Source organism: Pyrgilauda ruficollis, unplaced genomic scaffold (genome assembly GCF_017590135.1).
Source record: "Pyrgilauda ruficollis isolate IOZ18807 unplaced genomic scaffold, ASM1759013v1 scaffold79, whole genome shotgun sequence".
NCBI classification, from domain to species: Eukaryota; Metazoa; Chordata; class Aves; order Passeriformes; family Passeridae; genus Pyrgilauda; species Pyrgilauda ruficollis.
Window position 1 is genome coordinate 3,028,137 of NW_024529821.1, and position 27,492 is coordinate 3,055,628.

The 27,492-nt window shown below is 41.0% G+C and overlaps 1 protein-coding gene across 1 annotated transcript in view; it reads left to right on the forward strand.

Annotated features, from left to right (window-relative positions):
* The first annotated feature begins 8,617 nt into the window (after nt 1-8,617).
* Nucleotides 8,618-27,492, forward strand: part of CLSTN2 (calsyntenin 2) — a 315,092-nt gene continuing 296,217 nt past the window's right edge. The window contains exon 1 of the mRNA XM_041487078.1: nt 8,618-8,721. The gene's annotated coding sequence lies outside the window, so the exon portion shown is untranslated. The remainder of the gene's footprint in view (nt 8,722-27,492) is intronic.

A 27,492-nucleotide genomic window follows, 5' to 3' on the forward strand; every position in this document is an offset into this window, starting at 1 on the left:
AAATTGCAGCCTTTCTAAACTTAAGTAACTAAAAATTAGAAGTTACTTTGTTGTTGCCGAAGACAGATGAAATGCAAATGTCAATCACTTGTTGGGCAGCTGCTAAACAATCCTTGCCTACTGAGTATTTGGGACAAGAAATTTCACTGGGAAATTTGCAGTCTGTGCAGCAAGACTCTGCTCTGTGAAAAAGCTCTGCTTCTTTTCCTTTTTATTTTGTTAGTCAATTTACAGTAGAATTTGAGTCACTTAGTGGGCAAATAAAAATTCATTCTAAATTCTTTGCCTACAACAAGTTTTGCTGAAGTTACAGTCCTCAAAAAAGTCCATTGTCAATTACTTGGAAGACCAGCACTGCCCTTGGAAGTGTAGCAACATGTAATTTTCCAAACCAGAGCAGTTTAATCAATTATAGTATATTTTAAAAATTAAATTAAATATGCTTAATCTGGAGTCCCAGATGTGTTGCCAGAAAGTGAGGGGGTGGAAAGGGCACAGTAAGGGTAACCCCATTCAGGCAGCAGCCAAAATCTTTTTTGATTTTTAGAGAATGGGGTAGGATACCTTGTGTTCCAATGAACTGTTTCTGCAAGTTGCTGTTGGTAATGGCCCCTCAATGTGTCCCCTGGGGTTGTAAACAAGGCAGGAGAATTTGGAGGAATACTTCAAATTTAGCTCACTGAATGCACTTAGGAGAATCCATTTTGCCTCCCTTGCAATGTTTGGCTCCGAACCATTTCATGTGGAAAAATGTTCCTTGCTCACATTTTATTTGTATGCCTAAACTTCTCATTTGGGGAAATTGAGAGCAATTGCAATATTTATCACCTTCACAGTTAAAGGATTAGTGATTCTGGGAGCTGGAAGCCTTGCAGTGGGCCAGGCCAGCAGTAAGTAGGATATTGCAATAGCTCCTGTGTCAGTAATCCAGCAGCAGTGGCCGCTGTGGATTTGGAGATATCTTCTGTGACTAAAGCAGGAGTTATTTGTCCTTGGCTGTATTCGAGTTTCCCATAAGAAATTTGCTGGTTTGTGGAAATCTATGCTGAAGAGATAGCACTGCATTTGGAATGGTTCTAGGATGTGAACTCTGTTGGTTTTATTTCCCTTAGTTCACAAACCCAACAAAAGAGATTATATTTTTGAGAATTCATCTCGGCTCCCGGAATGATGAATCTGTTATCTCTGCCCTGTGTAGGTAATTCCTCTCTGAAGTCACTCTGGGTTTCTCAAACTCATTTTTAAAGAAGGACTTGACTGCAATTCCTTTGTTTGGCTTCAGCTGAATTTTGCTGAAATTCAGAGATTCATGGATAGCAATGTGGATGCATTTCAGCACTGAATCTCTCTGCTGAAATATTTCTTTTATTTATCATCCTTGGAAACACTGTCTTTCAGTAGCAGCTTTTCTGACTGGTTTCCAAACCACGTTTTTATTCATCTGAGTGTGATACAGTGACCCACAAAAATCACAGTAGTTACACATCTGCAGAGAAGGGCTCAGCTTTGCAAACGAAATGGCCACAGCTGGAGTAGCAGAAGTTGTGTGCTAACAACAGCACAATGTGAGGTGCTGCTAAGGACCCAGGAACTTTGATTTCCTGTAATACAGATCCAACCTGTGTGAGTCTTTAACACAAAAATAACCCACATTGTACTGTGTTTCCCAAAGTGGGCAGAAAACCTCCAGTGCTGTGACTCAGGCATACAGATTCTCCCCATTTCCCATTCCCCTGAGCTCTCTGTGGCTCTGGATGTGGCTCAGGCAGGTTTTCCCCATTTCTCTGAGCTCTCTGTGGCTCTGGATGTGGCTCAGGCAGGTTTTCCCCATTTGCCAATGCCTGGAGCTCTGTGGAGCTCTGGATGGCACTCTTTACCTATATTCCCTCTGAAACGATGAGCTCCTGGATATATTAGCTCTTGCTGAGTGATCAGCCAAAACAGAGCAGCTCAGATCAAGCAGTACTAAACCTGAAGTGGTTACTTTTGAGAAATACACCTCAGAAGAAAGCAAAATAGATACAGTGCAGGATTATATTATTATAATAATCAAGAGAAATCAGACATGGAGGAAAAGGTAGGAAATTGTAAGGAATTATCATCAATCAAAAAAATGAAGAGCAGCAATTGAAAGCTAACTGGTTCAAATTTAGCTTGAGGAGGAAATTTTACAGTGAGTGCAAAATCTTCACCTGAATCAACATTTTTTGACATTCAGCCTGATGTAATAATGGTGATTAAACTCCAGGAAAGGTAGCACTACAGCAATGTTAATAGCCATGTAGAGGTTCCAAGCTCTGGCTACATTTTCGTATCAGAATATTCTTTTCCTGAAAAGGTGTGTTTTTTCATTTTGAAGTCTATGAGTTGCTAAAGGGAAGCTGTGCCTTGCCAAATCAATAGAAGCTCTCTAAGTGTTAGTTTGGAATAACTTGTGTTTGTTACAAATGTCATGCAAAAACCTCATCGATTTTAGGCTACTTTACCCTAATTTGTAATCTGACCCTTTTTCTAGAGCTTCAGGAAGTATTAAGAAAACTTACAGAAATTAGAAGAAAGTAGGCACAGCAAATACTGATTAACTGAAAGGTTAATATGTAAAATATTGAGGATGAAGTAAATTAAATGTTCATTTAAAAGTTCTAGAACATGCAGAAAGGTATAAAAGCTGAGAAAGTTCTGAAGAAAGCATGGAGCAGGAAAAAGATTCCACAGAAATTTTGTTGTGCTGTCTGATGGGAGCCATGAAGGGCACTACCATGAAGGGTAGATAGAAATGCTGTAATTTTTCTCTTCAGTACCATTAAAATTTTGTCAAGTCACATTTTTAGTTGGGCTTCAAAGGTCATCTTGGATATTTATTGTTATTCCCCCTCCACACATTCAAATATGTCCCTACATGGATTCACATCTTCCCTAAAGTCTGTACAAAGCAAAAAGGAGAATATCATGAATGAACATGGGCTATAAACCTTGCACTGGGGTTCCAGTTTACACCTCCAACCTTACTGTGCTGTTTACAGACTGTTCTGCACGTAGGACAGAAAGGTTGGTTTGAAGGCAGGAAATATGAGGAAGGAGAAATAAATGTTTTGAAGGAACACTTCAGAGTTAAATGAGTTAAAGAATTTGCTTGCTGTTCCTTCAGGTGATAGCATTTCCTCCCGAGAACTAAGACTGCTGGAGTTACGTTGATATTCTCATTTCCTCTGGATATTTAAGTCACCCAAAGTGCTGCCATCCAAGTTCAGCAAGCCATGACGTCCATCCCATGAAGAGCTGACTTAGTGTTCCACAAGGCCACGTTTTTGGCTCTCTGAGAGTAGGAAAAATGGTCCCAAAGAAAGGCCCTGCTTCAGCAGGTTGCACAGCAGCACCAATTTCATGATCTAATAATCTGCAAACAGCATTATCCACCATTATCCACTTGTGCCAGGCACCCTCTGTGCACTTTTCCTGTTGTTTGGTACAAGCCCCAGTGCAGGTGCTGATCTGTCTCATGCTCTGATTCAGGTCCTGTGTCCTGCCAGGGCAGCTCTGACCCTCCTATGTCTGACCAGTAACCAAATAAAAACTTCTTTATTGCTGCAGGGGCCCAATTGCTAATGCCAAATAGGAGAGATGAGAAAGGCTGTCACTTTTCGCAGCAGGAATGACACTGAGAACACTCTCACAAAAGAAATAAGGGAGAATTTGAGGTGTTTTGAAACCATGTTGCTATGATTCATTACTTTTCCACTGAAATCTTTCTCAAAAGTATAAAAATATTAACTGGGGGGGGGACCCCAGAGGTAAAACAAAGCAACTTGAAATCAACAGCCACCAGTTTAAATGTACATATGAGACTGCATTGCCAGAATTTCAGAAGGGGAAGGAATTTCTGGTAAGTGTATGTGGGAAGCTGCAATTGTAGCTCTGCTGGAGGCATTAATCTCTCTGTCTGACTAGTCAGGATCTGAGACAGTGCCCTAGCTGTGACCTACACACAGTGGCTTTGATACCTTTGGATAGAAAACTAATTCTAAGTTAGACTTCCCAGAGTTTAAAAAAAAATATTATTCAGTGTGTTCCTAGTTTAGTTTTCTTGAAATTACATCTTGGCTATAGGCAAAATACTTATTCATTTCCAATTTTTAATTTTAACTGTATCTTTCTCAACTTGGATCCAATGTTAAGGTTGAAATCCAGTGTTACCTTCATTAAAAATTTCCATAGATTTGCTAATTTTCTTGTTCTCTGCTGACAATCTCATTAATGCTATAAAAAATATGTTATCTCTGCTTCCAAATTCTATTTTATCTACGTAAAATGTAAAGTGTCTTAAATGAAAGGCCCAAATTGGATAACACAAAAGAAGGGTAATAGCACTCAGTAATTAATCTTGCACTGAAAAGACAAACAAGTGTTTTACACAGATGTCCATCAAAGGCCTGGTTGGATGTGATTAAGCAAGATTAACTTTTACCATGTAACATGATTTTATTTAGTGATCTCTCACAATAAAAACCCAGGAAGGTTCATAATTCGTTAAGAACAAAAACTGCTTTGGAAATAACAATTAAACCCACATTCCTCTTGCGCAGCCTAAACCAGGACAGATGTCTTTGGAGCAGAGGATGTGACAGGAGCAGAGTTCGAAGGCAGCAGGGTTCAGTGCTGAGGATTCAAATGTCAGAGCTGAGGAACTGAGTGCACATTTCCATTATTCTGATTAGCCACTGCAGGGTTAAATGCACTTTCAGAGCTCCCATCTGTATCCTCAAACAGGAATTACAGCACTGTGCACAAAGTGTATGGGACAATGCAATGGCCTGTCAGAAGTATTAATTCCCACCATTACAGCTGTTTGGCTTTGCTTGGGTTCTTAATGGTATTTAAACAAATACAGTTCTCTCCCCACCTTTCATGTGATTTTTCCTTCTGCAAAAGGCCCCTTTATTTAAAAACCTTCTTGATGGTTATAGAACACACATATTTATTATTCAGATGGTTCATTTATTAAGAATAAATAATTTAGTACATTTTCTTCTGTTTAATTAACACATTAGCAGTTGCAGCGTAAATGGTAACTAATGTTTATATTTATACTCATTTCTCAGGCTGTTTTGTTCTGCTTGATGGCCACCGTGCTTATTTATTGAAAGTTCCTGAGCTGCAGAAGTCTGCAGAAATGCTTGCAAATTTCTCCACAGGCAATGGCCCCTGTGGTAGCAGTAGCAAAATGCTGCCTCATTCTCTTCATGTCCTCTGATGTCCAAGGTGAGTTTAAACCCATGCAGCAAGAACAAACAATCAGGATGGCCCTAGGCCTACTTCATGCTTGTTGGGAGGAAACACAAATTACATCATTGCTATTGCTGCTGCATTTGGCACACAGCAAACCCATTATTTTATATTCACCAGCAACCCCAAAATTTACTTCCGTTCTATTGGAAACTCATTTTTCTATCGTGTGACTGCAATAGCAAACTTCCATGTATCAGAGAAAATACATGCTCTATAATGCTGTACTTTAAATCCGTTTTCTTCTTTAAAATTACACTTACGCTCCTTTCCCTTTTTGTTTCTCCAACAAAATGAAAATATGCTGCCATTTTCTTGGGTAGTACATAAACATCTTCTAAGTGTGATCAAATCTAGATTCCTGTACCTTAGCTGGTTAGTTATTTCTAACTATACATTAAAATTGTTGGAATCATGGCTATAGGCATCCAATCAGGTCATGTGCTTCCCATTTTTGGTGTTACACAAACATGTCTTAAAACAAAATTATGAAGAACTTTAAACCTTAGACCCTGATCCTACAACAAACCCTACAGTGCCGCACTGGGGTTTGCTCTAGGATCTGAATTATGCGTGTTTACATACTGAAATCTTTTCTGTTGATGACAAAGTGACTTTTATGATGTTAAAATAGATTATTCTTTTATGATTTCCTTTATCTTTGTTGTTTCTATTATTTTTTAACTAATAGAGTCTAATGCACTTAACAGTACAGTAACCCCACTTTATACCTGAATATTACTGCTAAATTCTCCCTTCTTTGTTACTTAAGAAATCTAATATTCACCTTGACATTAAAGACTTTTATTCAGAAAACATGAACATCCCAATAGTCAAAGCTCCCAGGTAAATGTCCTGATGAGGTAGGATTGACCACGACCTTGGAGCAACCCTTTCTTCAGCAAATTCTGCCTGTCAGGGTTAAATCCTGGCCTCCAGCAGTATCTTGAATCCATGCTAGGGAAATTATGATAAAAATAATCTTTACATCTCCAGGCTCAAATGGATCTTTCTGATTGACTGCCTCTGGTGCCAGGTCCGTGTCAATAATTCGCAGGGAATGCATGGCTGTGACCTTTTCCCCCTTGTTTTAGAATTTCTATTTTACAGGACCAATAAACCATGTCAGGAGAAAGTGGCGGTTCTAGACATGTGAATGGATGGATCTCAGGTCAGAGGTAATCCTTCAGCATGCTCCTGTTTGGCACTCAAGAATACATCTCCCTGCTGCAATGGTTCTGCCAAAAATGCATGCAAGGAAAAATTGAAGGGTACAGTCTTTCAGTTAAGCAATGATTAGAAAGAAAGAATAACATGACTGAAGGATTTTCCACTTGCTTTCTCAAGCCCCCATGAAGGCTGTAGGAGTTAATGGACACACTGGGTTGCAAGTCAGCATTAAATAAAGAGGCAATGGCGATTATCTATTATGAATTCCTGCCCAGTGCCATATCATCATTACTGTTTGTAAACCTTTCTATCCATCTACATCTATCTCCTGTATGAGACACCAGCAGAAGGCTGCAGAACACCCAGGTTGTCACATTAATAAACAAACACACGCAGGTAAAAAGGAGGAGAGTTTTTCATTAAGGTACCAGAGCTGAAATTAGGTTTTGATTCTGACACCACTATAATGTTATCTGTTGGTGAGGTGTCTTCTTTTGTGCTTCAGCTCCCTCCCCATGGAATGGAGCAGCATTTATCCCTTTTTATTTCTGTTATCTGGCTTATTTACTTAGACTGTAAGTTGGCTGAGGAGATGCTTCTTCCTGTACAACATCTGCCTCACAAACCTACACTCTACGTCCCACCACCAAATCAGTTTTATTTGGGATTGTTAATAACAGGCTTATACTAAAAATACCATATTTTCCAATTTTAGCTCCCTCAAAGACTTGCTGGTTCTCTATAAGAAAATACCTCCTCTGAATGATGATGCTGTGTTTATATATATTTATATATATTGCATAGTGTTAGGTCATATTTCTTGCCTTTCACAAAGTGGGATGTTGTGTTAAAAATGGTTATGCTCTTTGCCACTATTTTTATTTATTTATTTACTTATAAATTAACAGTCCTATAGATTTTAAAGTTTTTAGAAGAAGTGAATGGCGGCAAAAATTTTATTTTTCTGTATCGTTTTCTGGTATTAAAAGTTACTTTACTTCTTTTCCCTGTTACTTTACTTTTTTCCCCTGTTTGTTCCATACACTATTCTACTCAAGCTCATGATAGAGATAACAGGAAAGCAGATTCCATAACTAATCAGACAAGCAGCCAAAAAGAGCTTTAGAAGTTTGTCCCAACAGTTTTAATTTGGACTTTATTTTTTGTCTGAATGCAGTATAACAGTAAATGTGTATTTCCATCTGTCTTCCTTAGCAGATGAAACATTACATCTCTGATTTGGAAAAGGGCTTGGGTTCTTCTCTCTGTATCCCATCCCAATTTTTCAGTGTGTGTGGACAGGAGGAGGAGAGAATCCTGCATTCCATCTACTCAATGCATTTTGCTCAATGATTCATGCTTCTAGCACCACATATAGGGAAAAATAATGGAGAGGAATAGTGATAGAGACCTAAACCCAAATGATTTTATACGACTGTGTTGTCTGTGGTGCCAAAGTTACCGTGCATTCTGTGGGACGGCCCTGGGGTTGCTCTCAGGCACGAGGTGCTCAGGGAACATTTCAGGAGAGCATCCCGACATTGCTCTGTCAGAATGACAAGGCTCCCACAGGCCAGTGACCAACAAGAATCCCTTGGGCGGTGATTGTGTTGGAAGTACTGGCTTTTCCAGAGTCAGGCGGCTTTGATAAGCAGTTTATGGGATGGAGCACAGATAAGGGAGCATTTGAAGCAGGGAGGGAGCTGCGAAGGGTACAATAATTCCTGGTTGCTCTCACGGTTTATATGGCGCTAATACCTTGTGTAATCTTAATTTGTAATCTTTGTGCATCGTGCCAAGCCTTGCCAGAGCAGTCTCTGTGTCTAAGCTTTGCCCATTCCTCGTTCATTTCTTGCCTTTACCAAAACCTTTGGGTTTCCAAGGTCTTCTATTTCCCTCCAACTTTACTGAACTGTTACTTCATCTTTTCTTCTCCGTTCCTTTCTTCCAGCCGCCACCTTTGCGTCTCCCTTTCCAGGCGCCCTTCTCATCCTTCACCAAAGCCTCCTTTTCTTCCTCTCCGTCCTGTCTCCCTCGCTGCCCACCGCTCCGCCGCGTCCTCGTTCCCGGCTCGCCGCGCTCTCCCCGCGTCCCCGCGGGGCAGCGGTGACACAGCCCGGGCAGGCGCGCAGCGCAGCGCACACAGCCGGGCCGGCGGCCGGCACCAGGGCCGGGGATGCGGAGGCGCCGCTGCTGCTGCTGCTGGGGCCCGGCGGCGCTGCTGCTGCTGCCGCTGGGGCTGGGCAGCCTGCTCGCCGCCAAAGGCAGGTACCGGGGCGCGGGCCGGGCGCGGCTGCCCGGGGACGGCGGCGGAGCGGGGCGGCTCCTCGCCCCGCGCGGGGCTGAGCGGGGCTCCCCGCAGGGAGGGGCGCAAAGTTTGGGCGGGGGTCTCGGCAGCGGTGCCCGCAGCTGGTGCCGCTGCCGCCGCGGTGATGCTGCGGGGCCGCGCCGGGAGAGCCGCGCGTCGGGCACGGCCGGGGCCGGGCGGAGGGAGCGGGGGAGAAGCGCTGGAGCCTCCCGGGCCGGCGGCCGAGGAGAAGCGCTGTGCTTCCCCCGGGCCGGGATGGGACTGGCCGCGGTGCTGCAGGTGCTCTCGCGGCTCCGCCCGCTCCCATCTCCCAGCCAGCCGTGCCCCTTCCCAGAGCTCCGGTCGCACAGGTGTCGGCGATTTCTTGCCTCTGCTTGTTTTCTTTTCCCTTGCGTTGTTTCCACGCAGTTTAGGACTGGCTTTCGAGCCCCAAGTTTTAGAAACTTAGTTTTGAGAGCTCTGTCTCAGTTTTTTTTTTTTTTGAATATTATTTTCAAACATTTTAGTTGCTTTTGCCCCGGCTCATGAATATTCGGGCCTGCCCTCGCCGTGACGTCGCCGCGGTCCCGGGCGGGGGCCGGAGCCGCCCCGGCGCTGGCAGCGAGGGCGAGTGACGGCGCGGCGGCAGCAGCCTCCGCCCTTTTTGAATATTATTTTCAAACATTTTAGTTGCTTTTATTTTTGTAGGGGGCTTTGGTGTTTATTTTATTTGTGACCATGTGTGTGAGAAAGAAAACTTCAGTGTTTTTTTGGCGTTTGTTTTCTTAACAAGACCGACTTCTTGAGCCATAACTTTGTGAGGAAATTGATTCTTTCCAGCAAATGTTACTTGACTTTGTTTACATTTACGGGTATGCATAGCAGAAAGTGACTGTAGGAAATTAATTGCTCCTTCTGTTTCTGACTCAACGTGCCTTTGTGTCCTGATGGGAATGCCGTGTTTTCTGGGCAGATTAACATACAACACATAACATTTTGATGGAAGGCAGTTACTTTCCTCCTCTTTACTTTCTAATGTAATTCTAGGTAATTGCCTCCTTTAAAAGAACCTTTTCTTTAGACAAGCGTGGGAGCTTTTATTTCGTGGGAGATGTCTTTTAGCCTGCCGGCAGTTCATCACACAAAACGGGGTCGTTCTCGCGGGGCTCTGCTGTGCCTTTGACCACTGGAGGGCTGCAGAGAACATTTTTGGATAACAGGAGTTACAAGCTCCCAGCAGTTGGTGGTTTAAAATAAGCATTTTAATGTTATTTATATTGATATTCAAGTGCTTTAAGTTTTTGTTTATTACTTTATATACCTTGTTTCTTAAAATTGGGTATTTTCAAAGATATAAGGCAGTGTTGATAAATGAGGTAAGATGTCTTGGCACTGTATGCAGTTAATATCTGATATGTTTTTTCTTCCTCCACCTGGCTGGTAGAGGAAAGAAAAAAAGGGGTTTTTCAGCAAGAACCTCGTACTGCTTTCTCCTTGCTCTCTGTTTTTCTACGGTAAGCAAGTTTTAAGTTAAAAGGCATTTTGTGGCTGTCTCATGCACACAATTGCAAAGCTTGGTGCTGTAACCATAGCCTGGATTGTGGCCCAAAGGTGCATTCTGGTGGGAGATGGAGGAAGGATGCGGTGTGCACGAAGCTCCCCCACGTGCCCTGAGCATCCTGTCATATAGGGGATCAAAGACAACCAAAGATAATGATTTCAGTTCTCATCTTACCTCATCTACTTCACTGTGCTCTGCTGCTTCTCATTTTAAAAACAAAACCAAGCCCCCTCCACCCCCACTCCTTTTCCCCACATGTTTGTGAGGAAGGGGAGAAGGATTACAGGAGCAGTTCTGGTTCTCACTTTTCACTCAGTAGAAAATAACTATTTCTTTCGCTAAATATCTCCAGGCTGCAAAAATTGTTTACTCTGAATAGAAGGGGAACCTGCCCTGCCCCCCAGGGAACAAACTCTCTGAAGTTTTCCAAGGAAAAAGAAATATGAGGCAACATCAGAGCGTTTAGGAGGTTGTTAGTTACAGAACTTAATGTGTGTATTAAATATGCATATGCAATTTGTTAGCTTTGTAGCAGGTTGTTCACACTGAGATGTCTATCATAGGGTCCAATTAAAATCACCATTTTGGACAGAAACATGTTTGCTTTTAAGTATTTTCAGATAGTGTCTCTCTCTGTCTTACGGAGCAAAGCTTTCTGGTTTATTGGAATTGCATTAATGATGTCTGGAAATTGTGTGAACTGTCTCTTGTCATCTTCAGTTATAGAAGATAGAATATGCTGAAGGATAAGGTTTGGGTTTTTTCCCCATCATATGGAAAATTCACAGGTCCATGTGGTCACAGGCAGGGAGTATTACAACCTGCAGCACTTTTTGTTTCCCCAGATCTCTGTGTAATGCTTATCTCTTAAGTCATTTATTACTTTATTCTAGTATGTACTACTGAACTACTAAAAGGGCTGTCATATCCAAATTTCTTGTAAGACCCAATTAATCAGCCTCTCAAATGTTACTGTATTTGAACTTCATCATTACCATAAACAACATTTTAGTCTTCATTTTTAAGCAGGGCCGAAAGCCTCTCAATGAATGTTCGATTCCGATTAAATTAATGACATGGGTGAAACTTGAAGTCTTATCCATTGCAGATGTTTCCAAATCAGTGGAACATTCAGTCCCACTCGGCAGGTCTGTGATGTGAGTGCAGCAGAGGAACAGCTGATCCAGGGAGACAGAGAAACCTTACAGCCTGGGGGGAGGAAAGTGAGGGGAGAGCTTTGAGAGCACACTGGACAGATCCTGGAGCCTGACATTTTCTGCATCACTCAGTGTTTCCTTGTATTCCTTTTTATAGTAAATAATAATGAAATATTTCTCATCATCAGTTCATAGGAGACATTAAAAAAAAAAAGCCTTCTTTCCAACCTCATCCAAAGTACATGAGGAGCAATGTTTGGCAAGTGCTTAAGTCAGAAGACGGGAGGTGAAGCAACTGTGCTTTCTTTTGCTGGTGCTTCCTGTAGCTCACCAATAAACCCCAATAAAGATATGTAAATGATTTCATCTTTCTGTTTCTTTCCATCAATAAATGGAGTTAGGAATCCTTCTTTTTCTAGAGTGTTTTGATTGAAAAGCAGTTCATGAAGACTGACTCTTCTGTCTCACAGGATAAAAGATTCGTCTGATTATGAAGTCTGGGTGTCAAGATAATGAAATGATTTAGAGTTCTCAAAAGACAGGAGTCAGTATTTGATAGCAGCTTTAGTATTCGGGTGTTTCAGCATAGAAGACTGACAACTATATTTAAATTGTCATTATGAAGTTAGAGAATGTTTGCCAGTCAGAATCATATTGTTACCAATTTTAATTGCATTATTTGGAAGGCTACCAAGACTGGGAACTTAAGAGGTTCCAGAGCATATTTTAATTGTAAGCAGTGTGTGTGCCACTTAAAGAACACCCTCCAAAGTGTGTCTTTTGTCTTTTGTCACCTCCCATTAGGTGGCTTGTGAGCAGTCAGAGTTGGATCCTATTTTTCCCCTTTGAAGTGACTGGTTTTGAACGGGGAGGGTTGTATCTGTATCTGGTCACCCCTTCTCCTGCCCAAACAGCACACTTGGAAGGTGTAACGGGATGGGGGGTGCTCGGAGACAGAGATGACTGCACGCCCGATGTCCATGTGGTAACAGGGAGCATTTATTGGTTCAACCCCTCTTTATAAAGGGGGTTTGACTGGATAGCTCACTGGTGTGATCTTTTAACAGTGCCCAGCTCCCACACCAGAGATGTCTGCCCCTTAGCATGGAACGTGATTGTTTGAGGTTCCTGTCAGTCAGCCAGCTTCTTCTGTGATGTACCCTTACAAAAAGGGACCTCAGTTTCCTTTAATTGGTTTTTAAACACCCAGCAGCTGTACCCAGTGGATGAGAGTTGTGCACGCTCACTGGGGGCTTTCAAGACAAAATTCAGGATGCCTGTAATGCTTCAGTGTTTTGTTTCCTTTTATGAGCTACGAATTTACTCTATCAAGAAGGTTAATGAGTGGAATCTAACTGTTTAAAATGTGCAAGTGTCGATTTCTAAAGTGCACTTTAAGCCAGTTCACTCTAAACGCCTTCCAATTCTTTGCTGTGTGCATTTCAATAAAAGTGGATATGTTGATTGGTTATAGCTATAAGAGCAAGGGAATTAGTTACCTTGAGTAAGTTGATAGAACATATGCATTATAATATGGCATCAAAGTTCAAGTGGCTTCTTGATAGAATTAGCCTAAAGGCTCTGGATGTGCATCGGTTAATTTGGTACTTGTTGTTCTCAGTAAGTGATATTAAAAAAAAATAAATTAAAAATCAGCATTTAAGATACATTGAATCTAAGTGGGTTTTACCCTCCCTGCCCCAAAATCCTGCTTGATGTGGAAGATGGATGATTCTTAAAATCCATCTTTTAAGAAATTATTTGTGTTTGTGTAAATCTCTGGTGGTGCTCGGTGGTGCAGTATCCCTGATGCTGCTGGCTTTGTGGTACAGGTTGGGTGTATAAAAGATGTTCAAGCTTGACAGAAGTTAAAGGGATTGGAAAAGTGGGTCAGGTTTTTTGGGGCCCTTACGGGTCTGAGTATCCTCAAAATACAGATGGAGTGTGAGTTGACCAACAGACTGTTGAACAGTATTGGGCTAGGAAAGATGATTTTTGCAGTTTACATAAAATCACGTTTTGGAATAGAAGTGTATGTGCTGGATTACAATTCATTTTAATGTGGCTTTTCTTGGTATTGATTTTAAAGATGGCTCTGCATGGATTTGCAGTTTTCCAGCAGTTAATGCTGTTATTTAGATGTTTGGTTTTTGTATGTGTAATCTTGACCCTTGTTAAATCAATGTGAGATTTGCAGTGTGCCTTGGTAAAATCGGAGTTTCATCCTTTGTGTGTTTTCCTATAAATATAAACAGTTGTTTCAAAGCTTTAATATTATTCTGCTAATAATTGCCTTTATCAAACAGGAGGAATGATTGATTTAATCTCTCATTTTACAGCTTCCTGTGATATAACTGCTTTCATTGAGCCAACAGAGCCGTTCTTGGTGGCTTTTGTTTGGTTGGTTTGGGTTTTTTGTTTGTTTTGTTTGGGGTTTTTGTTGTTCTTTTCAAAATACTTTTTATTCAACTTCAAACTATCAAGTGAAGTGTTGGCCGAGATGGGTCTCCTGCAGGTTTAAGTGTGGTCATTCTTCCCTGTGCTGCCTGTCAGGACAGCTGTGTTGAAGCAGGTTGTTTGCTCCTCATCTCTATTCCAGCCCCATGATTCCTGTCTTGTACTGGGTAAATGCTGGGAGTGCAGTGAAGTCACTCTCACACACTTTCACTTGTGCTCGTTTTGTGGAGCTGTTTCTTGTTGCTGTTATAAATCAGACCAATCACTTAAAGTTGCATATCCCAAATATGGATAGTATTTGGCTGTTTTTCTAATAGCAATGATTAAGAATGACATTTAATTTACTACTGCTCTACTTTGCTTGGTTAGGACAGTTAAAATGAAGTGGGACACCTTTTGTGGGAAATAGGTATGATTCGTGCTGACAAAACTGAAACAGTAATCAATACTGACAGTTTTTTTATTGGATAATTGGGCAAATACAACATTTTATTTCATTTGATGAAAATTGCAATCAAATACAAGTATTAAGATTCTGCTTTTTGATCAGCATTCATCTGTCACTCACTAGCACACTGTAGTAAGTAAAGTAGGTGAGAAAAATAGACTCTGCTCATTTTGGGACTGATTTCCTAATTTTTTTCTAGTGTTGATTCTCTTCTCAGTGAATATGCACATGGTTATCAACACTGTGTATGTGTTTATGTATGTATTGCCTGTGTCTGATCATTATCAGCTTACAAGGACTTCATCACTTTTCAGACACTTAGGTTTTTTCCTCCTTAAACTCTGAGCTTCTGAAATCAAGCAACTAAGAAAATTTAGTCTTGTATTCCCTAAAAAAATAATTAACCCTACCTTGAATGTGAGGGAGAAGCGCAAAGGTCATGCAGGTAAATCACAAATCTGACAAACAAAGGAAGTAATGAGGGTTTCTCTCATAACTTGGTGGGTTGTTTTTGTCTCACACCTGGCTCTTGGAAATGCAATCGAAGTGTGACTGTGGCTGGAAATTATTACAGCCCTTGCCTATACCAGGTTGCACATTTGCAGTAATTGGGTTGAATTTCTTGGTTGTGAGAGGAGCTTGTAAAATATGAGTTGGTGGAACTGAGTTAACATCATTTGTGAACTCTCTCTCACGATTTACTGTGTGATAGATATTGTTGGTTTCTGAAATTTGGTTTGGAGTTACTTTCACAAAGGTTACTAGGACAGGCCAGTCTGTGACAGAATGTATTGGCAGGTATCTTTGAGGCATTTCTGAAAAAACTGTATGGCAATCGTGTTTGAAGGGTGATTTTCCCTTTTCCTTATGAGAGCTACTTTAAAAATTCCTCAGCTACAGCTGAACAGATGGTATTTGCCATTATTGTCAGGCTTAGATCTTAAAAGTTCATTTTTTCTTCCTTAGTTAACAGAATTTTAAATTTGTGTTGAAAAAGGAAAACTAGAAAAATGTTAAATGTCTGATTTATACTTAACTGCCTTAAAAAGTCAGCCTTTTGATAGTGGTCTTTAAACCTGGCAAAGCGAGACTCAAACTCTTGATTCGGTGTCATAAGGGGAAAAGCATTGCCTACTGGAGCCAGTTGTAGTTGGTTTCTGTCTTTTTCTTCCTCAAAAAAAGCATAAAGACTGTGTGCGTATAAAATGATCAAAGTGCAATTATTTCAGTGTTCTGCTAAAGTGAAAGGCACAAGATTAGGCAGGGTTATTGAGATGAAATAATTTGAAGAGAAACATTTTGAGGTTTATTTTGGGAAACTAAAATAATTTCCTTTTTTTCGCTTCTTCTGAACTCCTCCTTTAATGGTGGTCTTTGGTGTCGGGGGATCTGTGGGACTGTTGCAGTGGCTGCGAAAAAGAATCGAGAAAAACACGTCTATTTTCAGTAGCCTTGTATTACCATTCAGCTGTCCATCTAAATTTGTAGGGATTCACAAATCAGAAAGAGCTGGAGCTACTTGTGAAGATCAGCAAAAATATCTGAGAGGGGGTATTTTTGGTGGAAACAACATGACCTCAAAAAACGTCAGGCTGTTTGTTGGATGCTTGACTTTCTAATAATAAAAAATGTTAAGATATTTTTGTCCAATGTGTTTTCTTTTTAATAACTTAAATCTGTGTAGATTTGAGTATAATGCCTTAAGTTAGAAAGTACTTCGATCTGACATGTCTTAAAAGAGGTAGTTCCCTTCTAAGTTCAGGGGAATATTTACTTTTTTACCCCCTCCGTTCTGCAAAATACAAACTTGTCTTGTTTTTCAGTCTCAAAGAGCGTACATTCTTTAATGTAGAGTGGAATTTACTAGGGGATAAATCCTAAAATGCTGTAATGATTTCTTAAACTCTCCGTTTGAATGTGAAGAGCTAAAACCATGCATCATTTGGCTTAACCTTCTTTGCAAATACTTGAACCTGAACAATAGAATCACTTTCTGTACAGAATGAGGCTGTGTACTTATTTTGCACAATAGAGAGCGTTTATTTACAGCAAGATCAACAGAGGAGGAAAAGCAGTTTTGTGTTTTGATAAGCAAAGCAGTTGGCAAATCAAGTTTTGAGGTTTTAAGGCTTCAGTGCTTTCAGCACTGCAAACCCAACAGAGGGACACAAGCTCTGAGCCACGAGCCTTCTCCAAAGAATTCAGATTGATAGGAAGACGTTGAAATTCTGTAAACTTTTGGGTGTGTGGCCTTGACCGTGTTTCAGGAAGCAGTTCTCACTGAGACCACAAATTCTAAAAATAAGTTAGGGCATGGGAATAAGGTCTGTTCTAGAAATTTAATTATAGACCAGCTTCTGTTTCTTGGGAAGCTAATAAAACCCAATATATTTTTGCAAGACTTGCCAATACTGGCAGATTAGTGAATTGAAGGGTAAACTGGGACATAGCAGGAAAATTAATTTTAGTCTGTGTTTAAGTTCACCACTTTCTACACTAAAATACCTTCTACAAAGTGCTGACTCTAGCATAATTGTAAAGGATTTTTGAGATTTTTGAGTTTATCTTTGCAAAATGTTTCCTGGGTATCATTTTGCAGATCTTGTCTAACCCAGTTCTTTTAGGCTGACTGCACATCAGAGAATTATTTTATATTCCACATAAGCAATTACTCTGATATAATTTATGACCTGCTGACCTTTTCACTTTTCTGCTGCAATGATTATAATGAGTGTGTTGAACAAAGGAGGAAATTGAAGGCCGAATACACAGGGGAGTTGAATCACCCAGGAGCTGGAGAAGTCTAGTGTAGTCTGTGGGCAGGGAGCTGATTGCAGTCTTTTCCTGGGGATAATGTGCAGATCTCTTTCTCAGCTATTGTTGCAAGCGCTGGAGGAGAAATTTGATGATGGGGAGCGAGGCAAGCAAGGAAATGCACAGTGGGAGCTCCTGGAAAAACAGCACCAGTGAGCTGCTACTTCAGGATTCTTCTGCATTGTTCTGGGCAGCACTAACAGCTGTGTCAGTCCCTTCTCACTAGGGAGGGAGGGGACAACGAGCATGTGGGACATCAGTGCTGCTTTTGGTTTCTTCTCTGCCTCATAAGAGATGAAGTACTTCTGAGGCTCCGGAGGCTGGGCGACTGAACTGAAGGGCTCTGGTTACAGAAAAACAGTGGGTTTTTTTTGTTTTTTTTTTTTTTCCCTGGTTGGCTTGCAATACTTCAGCTGGCTTCATGTTTTTTATTACAAGTTAAATTTCAAGTCTCAGATCTAAATGTAAAATTCAGTAAGGACTCTGTAAAGTTGGCAGTATTTTTGTGATGCATATCCGTGTCTGTAGTGAGTCTGTCAAAATTCAGCACCCTGTGATCTCTGAGAGATCTGGAAAGCAGAAAGAAAATGAAATAGAGCCTGTATGCTTTCACATTCTTAGGCATGTAGAAATGAATGTCTTATGTGTTAGGGCTTTGCTCCTAACTTAGTGGTTGCTGTTGCAGGGAGTTGATCTGAATGTAGAAGAACTGATACTTAATTTCTGTAGTAATAAGTGCTGTTCCATTTGGTGTTCCCATTACTGAGTGGAACTGATTGCTAGCAGCTTTGTATGGCCTGTCAGGTGGGGAACTCACTTTGGCTAAACTTTGAAGTGCAAGGAGCAAAAGTGAGAGTGACTACTGCCCTTCAAAGGGAAGGTTCTTTATAGCATTTCCAAAATACCTGGATCAGAGCAACAATTGCACCTGCCTTGGGAGGATCATGAGCTCCCCTGTGGTCCTCAGAAAATATGGGCTGCTCAAACTGCTCAAGAGCTGCAGCATCCTGTGCTCACACTGGTGCTTTTCCTCCACGATGTGTGTGGTTGGGAGTGCCCATGATCCCATTGCAGAAAGGGAATGGAGATGTCATTGCCAGCTTACAGATCCAGATGGGCTGAGTGAGAGTGTGACCCTGAAAAGCTGCTGCACTCTTCACTGCAGTGATTTAGCTGGAGATACTGGCTGCAGGGGAATTTCCATGCAATACTTATTTGACAAAAATGAAAGAAAAAGTGTGTGCTGGTTTTACTGAAGCATTATTCTGAAAGCATTCTTGTATTTCAGTGGCACATCAGCTCAAATGGAAATAAATGGCTCATTCTCCTAACTGTGGGGAAGCTGGGTCATTCCCTGTGTGCAGACCCTTGGTAATCTGCAAGTTTGCACACAGGAGTTCAGTGTGTCTGACAGAAATAGTGTTGAGCAGGTTTGATAGCCTTTATATGAAATAATGCTCCACACTGTCGTGACCTGAAATAGAAACATAGTAGGTAGTGTGCTGGAAAACCCAAAAAACCATGTGGGATCTCGTTCCTTTGTGCTGGCAGAAATTATGGAGAAGATTTGCAATATCTGGGTGTGATAAAGTGAGACTTCAGTGTGACCAGTCAAACACCTGACTGCTGCTGAGATTAACATGTTCTGTCAACACTACAGACTTGGTCTGGGCAGAAGAAAAATCAAGAGTGCTTATGATTTTAAAATAGGTTTTCATCAGCTGCTGACTGAGTTAACTTGGTATTGCCTATGAATTGCTGTGTATGCTATGCTGACCATGCAGCTGCAGTTATGTTATATCCAAATATCACTGAAAAGAACATTCCAAGGGAAAATGTGTGTCTTGTCATCCTAGCTTTCATAGCAGGAATTACATGAGGTTTGACCATTCCTCCTCTGTTTTCAGACCAGGCTTCAGTGTGACTGGTGCCATTGGTTTGGGTTTTCTTTTTCTTTCTTTTTCATTCAGAGTGGACATATTGACTTTGTTCTCACTATTCTAAGGCTGTATGCACATGGTTCATTTTTTTCTGCTATAATTCTTGAACAAGTGTCTTCTGTGAGTTTGAACTTGGTATTTCAAAAGCATCTGTGTATTAAAACCTTCTTCAAATTGAGGGAATTGTTCTGGAATGTAAATGGGTACCTTTGTAGAACTAGCTCAAATTCCAGGGAAGTTCTCTATGTTCTTTCTTTCTTTTGCCTTTATAATAAGGGCAAATAGATTTTAATTTTTTTGGGAGGTGGTATTAACTTTTGGATGAGATAATCTGCTGAAGTGCTTAATTTGCATAACAAATTACTAGAGTGCAGTTTTGATTGTTATTCATGAGCACCAACATACACTGAATAGCTTGGAAAGCTAATTAAAAATTATAATTGACTTTATTCTGCTTTCTCCTCTTAATGTTTCCCTTGCCTGTCAAATTGTGAAGTTGGTTTTTGTCTTCAGTTTTTTCAAAATAACCTGTCTTCAGCACAGTCGAGAGACTTTTGCAGCCTGTTCTGAATTGTTCAGGTGCAAAGTTATGGGTGAGTGGGCTGAAGTCTTCTGAGGCTTCTTGATACCCTCTTTGTAACTCAGGTAAGTTTAAGAGAGATTGTTTGCATATTTCACAGCCTCCTAAGATTAGAGAGTAAGATTTTTGTTTAACAGTTTTAGAGAAGTAGAAAATAACCAAAATGTTGATTTATTAAAAAAAACCAAAACAACTTTACATATGTCAGTATTGTAAATATCTTTAAAAATCTTGTCTTGAGCAAATTGCTGCCTGACCAAGTGATGTGGTTACTGCTGATGTGCTGAAAAGTGTCTTTATTGCATCAGTTTTAGCCACCGTTTAGTTTAACTAATGTTCTGTAACAGGAGAAGATGACAGAAATCATGATATTGTCCGTTTGTGAAGTCTTTGAGGTGGGTATTGAGTGAGTCTGGGATGGTGTACCAGAGAGTCTTGCTTCGTGCTTGTGGCTCAAATTTTCCCTGTTTCTGGAAAATGCTGTTTAGCCCGCCCTGAATTTTTGACCTTCCCTTTTTCCCAAGGTGCTGACCACCTGGACAGCTAATCTGTTCAACTGCAAGTCCTTTCAGTCATGAACATAATTCTTGAATCTGCAGTACGGAGAAACTCAGCAGAGTATTTTGCACAGGACACCACTGTTGCCATTCCTAACTCATTCCAGTGGATTTTTTATTGTATCCTGTGAGAAATATTGAATATCATGGAGCAATTGATAAGGACATTAAAACAAAGTGGAATATGTTCAAGTAGCTTTTGCAGGTTGAAAAAAATAAGTTGCTAAAAGACTAAGAAGGCAGTTGATTTGCTCAACAGTGAGCATAAGATGCACACGATTGGGTGGACAGGGCTGTTTCTTAGCATGGTGCTTCTGAGGAGAAAATGGATTTTAAAAAGTCTCATCACCAACACATCTGAATGCAGCTGTTAACAGGATAAAGTTCATTGCATGTGCTTTTTGTAGTCCCTTGTGTTGTACTCAAACATCTCATACAAAATGTTATGCCAGCAGCTGAGGGAAATGACTTAGTCCAAGGTTAGGCTTACTTTAGGTGTATATATTGCTGGTTGGAATTTGAATTTATTTGTCAAGTAATTTGTAAAAACTCTACCCTAAAGAAGGATTTTTCATGCTGTTAGCTGTTTTTAAATGCATTTGGAACACTAATTAATGAAAAAGTTTACTGTTTTAAGTTGACTTCCTGAAGAGAACTGTAATATGATATAAGCACTTAAGGAAATGGTAAAAACTGCTTTAAAAATATTGTGTATCCTTGCTGCATGCCTTGTATCGTTTATGTGTATGTACCCTGCATGTTTTGAAGAAATGATTGTATGTGGAGTCCAACGGTTCCATTTCCATTTTGTAGAGCAATTGATTGATTAGCTTTATGCCACTGCTTCTGTGAATGAGAATGGTGCATTTGTTAACTCCTTAAATATTAATTTGTAATTTTTGCAGGCAAGATCTGTAAACAGGTGAAGCGCAAAAAATACAAATACGTTTTATGCATTTCTTAATGACTTGGTGAAAAAGACACGTTTTTTGACTTAAGTTTAATGTCTGCCTTTATGTTATACATTACTTGTGGTTTGTTCTGTAATCCGATGGCTTTTTGGGATTAATACGCATCAGATTCTAATCCTTTTAATTATGCTAGCTAGTGTCTTTTCCTATTTTTTTTTCCTTCATTGAAGTCAGCAGGGTGGCTTGTAAACAAATTTGAAAGTAGAGATCAAAACTGGGCTTTCGGTTGGGAAAAGATAGCAGTGCATATTCTGCAGATCAGGACTAGTGTCCCAGGCAGTACAAAACTCTGTGCTCTGTCTTTTTCAAGGTGCTCATAAACCCATATTTCACAATGAGATGAGTTTGTGTTAGGAATTGCCTCCAAATGTGGCACTGGAAGGAAAGAAGGCTCTGGGCTGAGACGTTGCTCATGAGACGCCAGGGGTTTGCTCCTTGTGCTTCCTTCTCGGCTCTGTGAGATTCCATGAACAGGATTTGGCTTGAAGTTTGTTCTCCTTTGCTGCTTATTCTTCATGGAAGAGGCGTGGTCTTTCTATTTTCCATTTTAAATTTTCTGTTTTAAATGCTGCTCTTTGTTGGGAGGTGAGCCACATGCTGTGGCAGTCACCTTGTCACCTGCTCTGTGCTCTGAGCCAGAGCTCTCCGCTCTGTGTGGCTGAGTGAGGAGCAGGGTGGAGTGCGAGGAGAGCAGGCAGTGTGTGCTGTGTGTGTGCAGCCAGAACACGGCTGAACCTGGCTGCTTTTGTCCTGTGAGTGGGCACGGTCATCTCGGAATTCTCTCACCAGCCAGCTGCATTTGTGGCAGAACCACCGCTGTCTTTCACTCTCAGCTCTGCTCTCAAAGCAAAAACTCCATTGCTTTTCAGTAGTGTGCTGAAAACGTGTTTCCCACTAAGACTTTGGAAGAAAATGTCTTCCACAGCCCAAATGTCCTGTCCTAAAAGATTTAGTTAGCTTAGAGGTATATAGACTAGCTGGATTTTTCTTGATTTCAATTTTCTCTCCTCTTGCTGTTTTACAATCTCTGGCTATCTTAATGGCACACACTTTAATCCCTTTGAAATGCAGTAACTCCACTGCATTTTTAGCCAGGATGTAGAGACTGAGCTGCAATACTGGCACCGTGGGCTTCTAAGTCCCAGGCTACTTCCTTTCTAGTCCCAGTTCTTCCTTTCCTTTCCCTCGGATTTATGCACTATTCCTAGGAAACACTTTGCCACTTCTTTATGTTTTTTTCCAATGTTTTGGTTATTTGGCTTGTGGTAGGTGTTTTTTGGTGGATTGTGTTTGGTTTTCTGTGGGTTTTGTTTGTTTTTTGGGGAGATTGTTTGATTTTGTGTGTGTTTGGGATTTTTTTCTGGTTTTTCCTTTGCTGACTCTGGTAGCTCTTAAAGAATTCTTTCCCCCTTGCATTGAGACTGTTAGCTACGATAAAGCTGATTTATTTATTTGATCTCAAGAAGACAGTGTGTAGCTTGGATGCTGTCCTGTCTGGAGCTGGCTGCTCTGCCCACAGCCCCTGGGGGTTACTGCTGCCAGCTGCACCTTCCTGCAGTGCTCTCAGAGCCAGTGCCAGCTCACAGCTGGGACACAGCTGGTCTGGAGGCTGTTTCCTGCCTGCTGAGGGTTTGAGCAGCACCCTGGGCTGTTGCTCACCGCCTGGTCCAAGGGATGGAGCTTCTCCCGGAGTGTTTGTGTAGTTCTGTGTCTGCGCAGGGCTGAGGATGCTCTCGGTCCGTGTCAGCAAAGAAAGCTTTGTCACCACCTCAGAGTGCCACAGCAAACGCTGTCAGTGCAGCCAGGCGTGTGCTTTGGCTGTGACCAGAACCAGGAGGCAGCTGCTAGAGAGGGCAACCAGCAGGGCAGGCCGTAGGTGAGTGACTTCCCAGCCCCGGACAGGGGTGCATTCCGCACTGGGGTGTTCGCTCCAGGCTTACACATCATTCTGGTTTGCAGGGCTTTTTAAGATTATTCATTGTTCTGAGCATCCCCACACCATCTGAGAAATAGGGGTGGGTTTTTTTGGTTAGGATCTGGTAGCAATAGTCCACTTTGCTCCTTAAACTAAACTAAAGTATGACTGTGCATTGCAGGGATAATTGACAAACCTGGATGCTGCTGTAGTCATTGATTTGTGACGTGCCATTGCAGTGTGTACCAGGCTGGCATTCCCTCCTGTGTCCCCTCACAGTGTCACTGAGGTGTGTGTGAGCCCCTGAGCACAGAAGGGTCCCATTTGTGACAGGGATGCCTTGTCCTTACCGGGGCAGGAACACGCAGGCTGCCATGCAATGATTATGCCCTGGAAATTGCTGTTCAGGGCATTACAAATATTTTTCTTTGGGTGTTGCTGATTTTCCTATCACCCCAATTTATGTTTAAGTTTCTCCTCTAGGAAAAGCACTGAAGGAGCCTCAGAAGACAGAGATGGGAGAAAAGCTTGCAGGCTAGTTTTTTAGAACTTTTTTTCTCCCCAGGCACAACACTTTGGCTCTTATCTCTGCTTTCCATTTGCGTAGGCTTTTACTTTAGCATTTCTAGCTACTGTAAAATAAGGATGTTATTTTTAATAGGTGTGAAATTATAGATAAGAATGGTTTGAAAGGGGAAAAAAAACCCACCCACCAAACTGCCAAAGCAAGCCTGTATTGTAATACAGATGCTATTTATATTTGCACTTGGTGTATTTAGGCATAACAACCAGACTCTTGCCCTTAATTCTGAATGAAACAGTTTTCTTTTACTTTATTGGCTAGGGAAAGTTAAGAATTGTTTATCTGGGTTTTTTAATTCTTCTCCTTAGAAATTCTAGATGAATTAGGTTTTAGACTGCATAAAATGTGTAACTACGCTTATTGATTTTTCTCACTGATGGAATAATGGTCATCTCTCTTCTTAGCTGGTCTCCTGAGATTCTGTAGGTCACCCAGTAACATAATAAAATCAAAGACAGACACATTATCTGTTAAACTATACACCATGAATAGCAAATGAGCTCTGAAGTGACTCTTTGGTCTCTTTTGTATTTTATTTTACTGCTGACTTTGTTCTTGTGGTTTTGTGGTTTTTTAATACTATCATGGAGTATTAATATAGAAAAACCAGTAAGTGACAGAAACTACTGCTCAGATGGAAGTGCCACATTGTTATATTAGGATTAGCTGACAGATAAAATAATTATAACCTCATTGTTTGCACTCATGTACAAAAAAAAAAAAAAAAAAGGGAATCAGAGTAATGTCTCCAATGTTTTTACCTCCCTTCATTCTTTTGTGAAATCAAGATTAGTGGGAAAATTTCATGAGGTGAAAAAGGGGACCTAAGATGATGTGTGAGCCATTTAAGCACTAATTTCTTATATTCATTTTTTACTTCATAAAATTCAAGGGGGAATAATAAAGCCATGAGTGTAACAGCAGGGACTCCTCCTTGTTTGTGAAGAGGTCTCAGAACCAAATTAGGACAAAGCTTTATTTTAGTCTTTGTAAGAATAAAATTAAGTCAGTTAATATTTTTAATAATTTAGAAGTTGTTCCCCAAACTGGCTGTTTATTCTTGTCAAAATGTATTTTAAATTTCATTTGAAAATAAATCTCTTTTAATGTGATGCAGCTTTACCTTGCAGGAGGAAACATCTCTCTGCAGCACATTCTTTTGTGGTTTTTTTTTTTTTGTCTAAGTCTGTGAACGGACCATTTTTACCTTAAATTACACCTCATATCCCTGGTTCCTTTCTTTGTAGATTCTCCTGTGCCATTTAGTGTGCAGGGTTTCATACACCACCAGTTAGGGAACACAATGGAGGAGGTTTGGTTCTTTTCAGAGTGACACAGGGCATCTCTTCTATCCTACATTAATATCAGCAGAGTAGTGTTTCTTTGTTTCATTTAGACAATTATTCTGCAGTCAGAATGCTACTGTTGAATTTAAGTTTCATTAAGGAAAAGATAGTACTAAACAAAAAGCCAAGGTAATTTTGAAGAACCTTCTGGTATTATAAATACAATCCAGACTGGCAGTGGTTTAAGCAGTGGGTATCGTGTTTACATGGGCCTTCTTTTAGATGACTTTTAAAACAGTTTGATGGGCTCTGGGAGGAACTTCCTATATTTCTGACAGTTTTCTATCAAATAAATGCCATCACAGTTCAAATAACTATTCAAGAAGAGGCCTAAATTGTAACAAAAAAACAAAGTCAGCCAACTTGAGCACAGTATATAAATAAAAAGTGAAAGCTGCTGTTCCTCTTTGCAGTCATTTGCCCATACCTCCCCCTTTGTTTTAGGGCCTGTAAAATGGGCTAGCTTTGCTTAATCTGGCTGTGGTGTGGTTATGTTGGTTTTTAATTGCAGTCAGCAAAGAAGTTTTGCTGCTGAGTAAATCAGTCATTTGCACAAGTATGAAAAAGCAAATTCAGTCAAGAAAAAATGTACAGGTGCTAATCCTGGGCTAGAATTAGATTCACTCTGAGCCACCACTACGAGGTAATAAGGCTGTGGTGATACTCAACAGCAATTGAATGTTTAATCAACAAAGCTTCTCATCTGAGCATTAATATAAATGCAGTGAGAAGGCTGGTGCTCTTAAATGTAAAGACCTGAATCGAAGATTACATTTAATCTGTAGGAAAGATACTTCTTCCTCTGTGAAAAAATGACTTTGCGAAGGTTTTAATTCCCTATTTTTGCTGCTTTGTGTGTTTGTACTTGTGGAACGAGAGGCTGGGGGATTCACACTGGTGTTGTCCATGCTGGATGTAATAACAATTTGTGTGTCAGAGAGGAATATGGTCAGTATTTGTTCTCTGGCAGGCTGTAGCTGTTCCTTGCAGGGGTGCTGCACAGGTTTATTTCTAGTGACTCTTTTGCTCTGCTGGCGTCCACACTCCAGTACTGCTGACCCAAAGCTGTACACTGGCACTGCATTTGGGGCTGCTTTCAGATGAGTTCTGTGGGATGGCTTTCCTGTGGATCTCCTCTTTCCATTGTCCTTTTTTCACCGTGCCATGGGTGCTTTCAGTGCTGCGGGGGCAGTCTGTGAGTGCTGTGCCCCTGAGATGAGAGCTCCCTTTGCTGGTCACAGCTGGCCATACCTCAGTGTTCAACAGCACCTGTGTGTTCCCAGGGCACATTTAATGGAATACCTTTTCTGTTCATTCTTTCAGCAGTCTAAATGCACTCACTATGGAAGGGATCTTCCTTTCCTCCTTTCATGTCTGGTAAAAATTCTGTGCAAAGCTCTTCTTGCACCTGATGTGAGTGTGAGTTGTTGCTCTGGGTGTTGTCAGGCAGCTCTGTGGAGTTGCCCATCGTGTCAGCTGGGGCCCTCTGTAAATGTAAGGCTCAAACAGGTATTTCTTCATCTGGCCAGGATCCTGAAGGGAGGGCAGAAGGTAAGTAATATCCCATTGATTTCTGCCAGGGCAGCTCTGTCTTTTGCATGCTGACATTGCTTATTGCCTGAGAATTTGTGGTGACACCTGGAGCTTGATGCCGATACTGATATTAATGCAGCAGCTTCCGAGGCATTATTAGGGTGATAAATGGGATAATTCCGTGGTTAGACTCCTCTGCCACGTGCTGTGCCATGGAGCTGCAGCTTAGCTTGCAGCCCACTGGGAGGGAAGCGTTGCTGTTGGCTGAACGCAGTGTGAACTGTTCAGTCTGTGTTCAGATCTGAATAATGTTTTTAATAAAAGTAAATGCATTTGGTGATCAATATCCCCGTGTAATTGTTTAGCTGCTTTCCCAGTATGAATCTGTGTACTTTAGGTGCTCTTTTGCTTAACAAGCTGCAGTCAGTGAAGCGTTTCTTGCAGTATAAGTGTTTTTTGAGGAGGGGTGGGAGCAGAGAACTGCAATTGAGTTTTGACAAACAGAAGCTTTAGGAGTAAGAGCAAAGCACAAGATATCGGGTGCTTCTCTCCCTAAATTGTGACAATCTCTTGGTACCGTAGTGAATATATACTATTTCACTTAGATTGAAAATCAGTGTTGATACTGTTAAGCTTTTACAGTCTTGTGGCATTCGATGGTAGAATTTAAACCTGCAGCTGTTGTTTGCCTCGTGTCAGAGTGAAAAGGATTAGTCTTCATTTGTGTCCTGTCCTGCAATTATCTAGGGGCACTGTGTGCCCTATATGATATAATCTGATACAGCAGAGGATTTCTCATGCTCTTCATTCAAGCAAAACTTGCAGCTTCAGAAAGGAGAATTTCATTTCGTGTGGGATGGTTGTCATGAATCAGAACAGAAAGTTTTGTA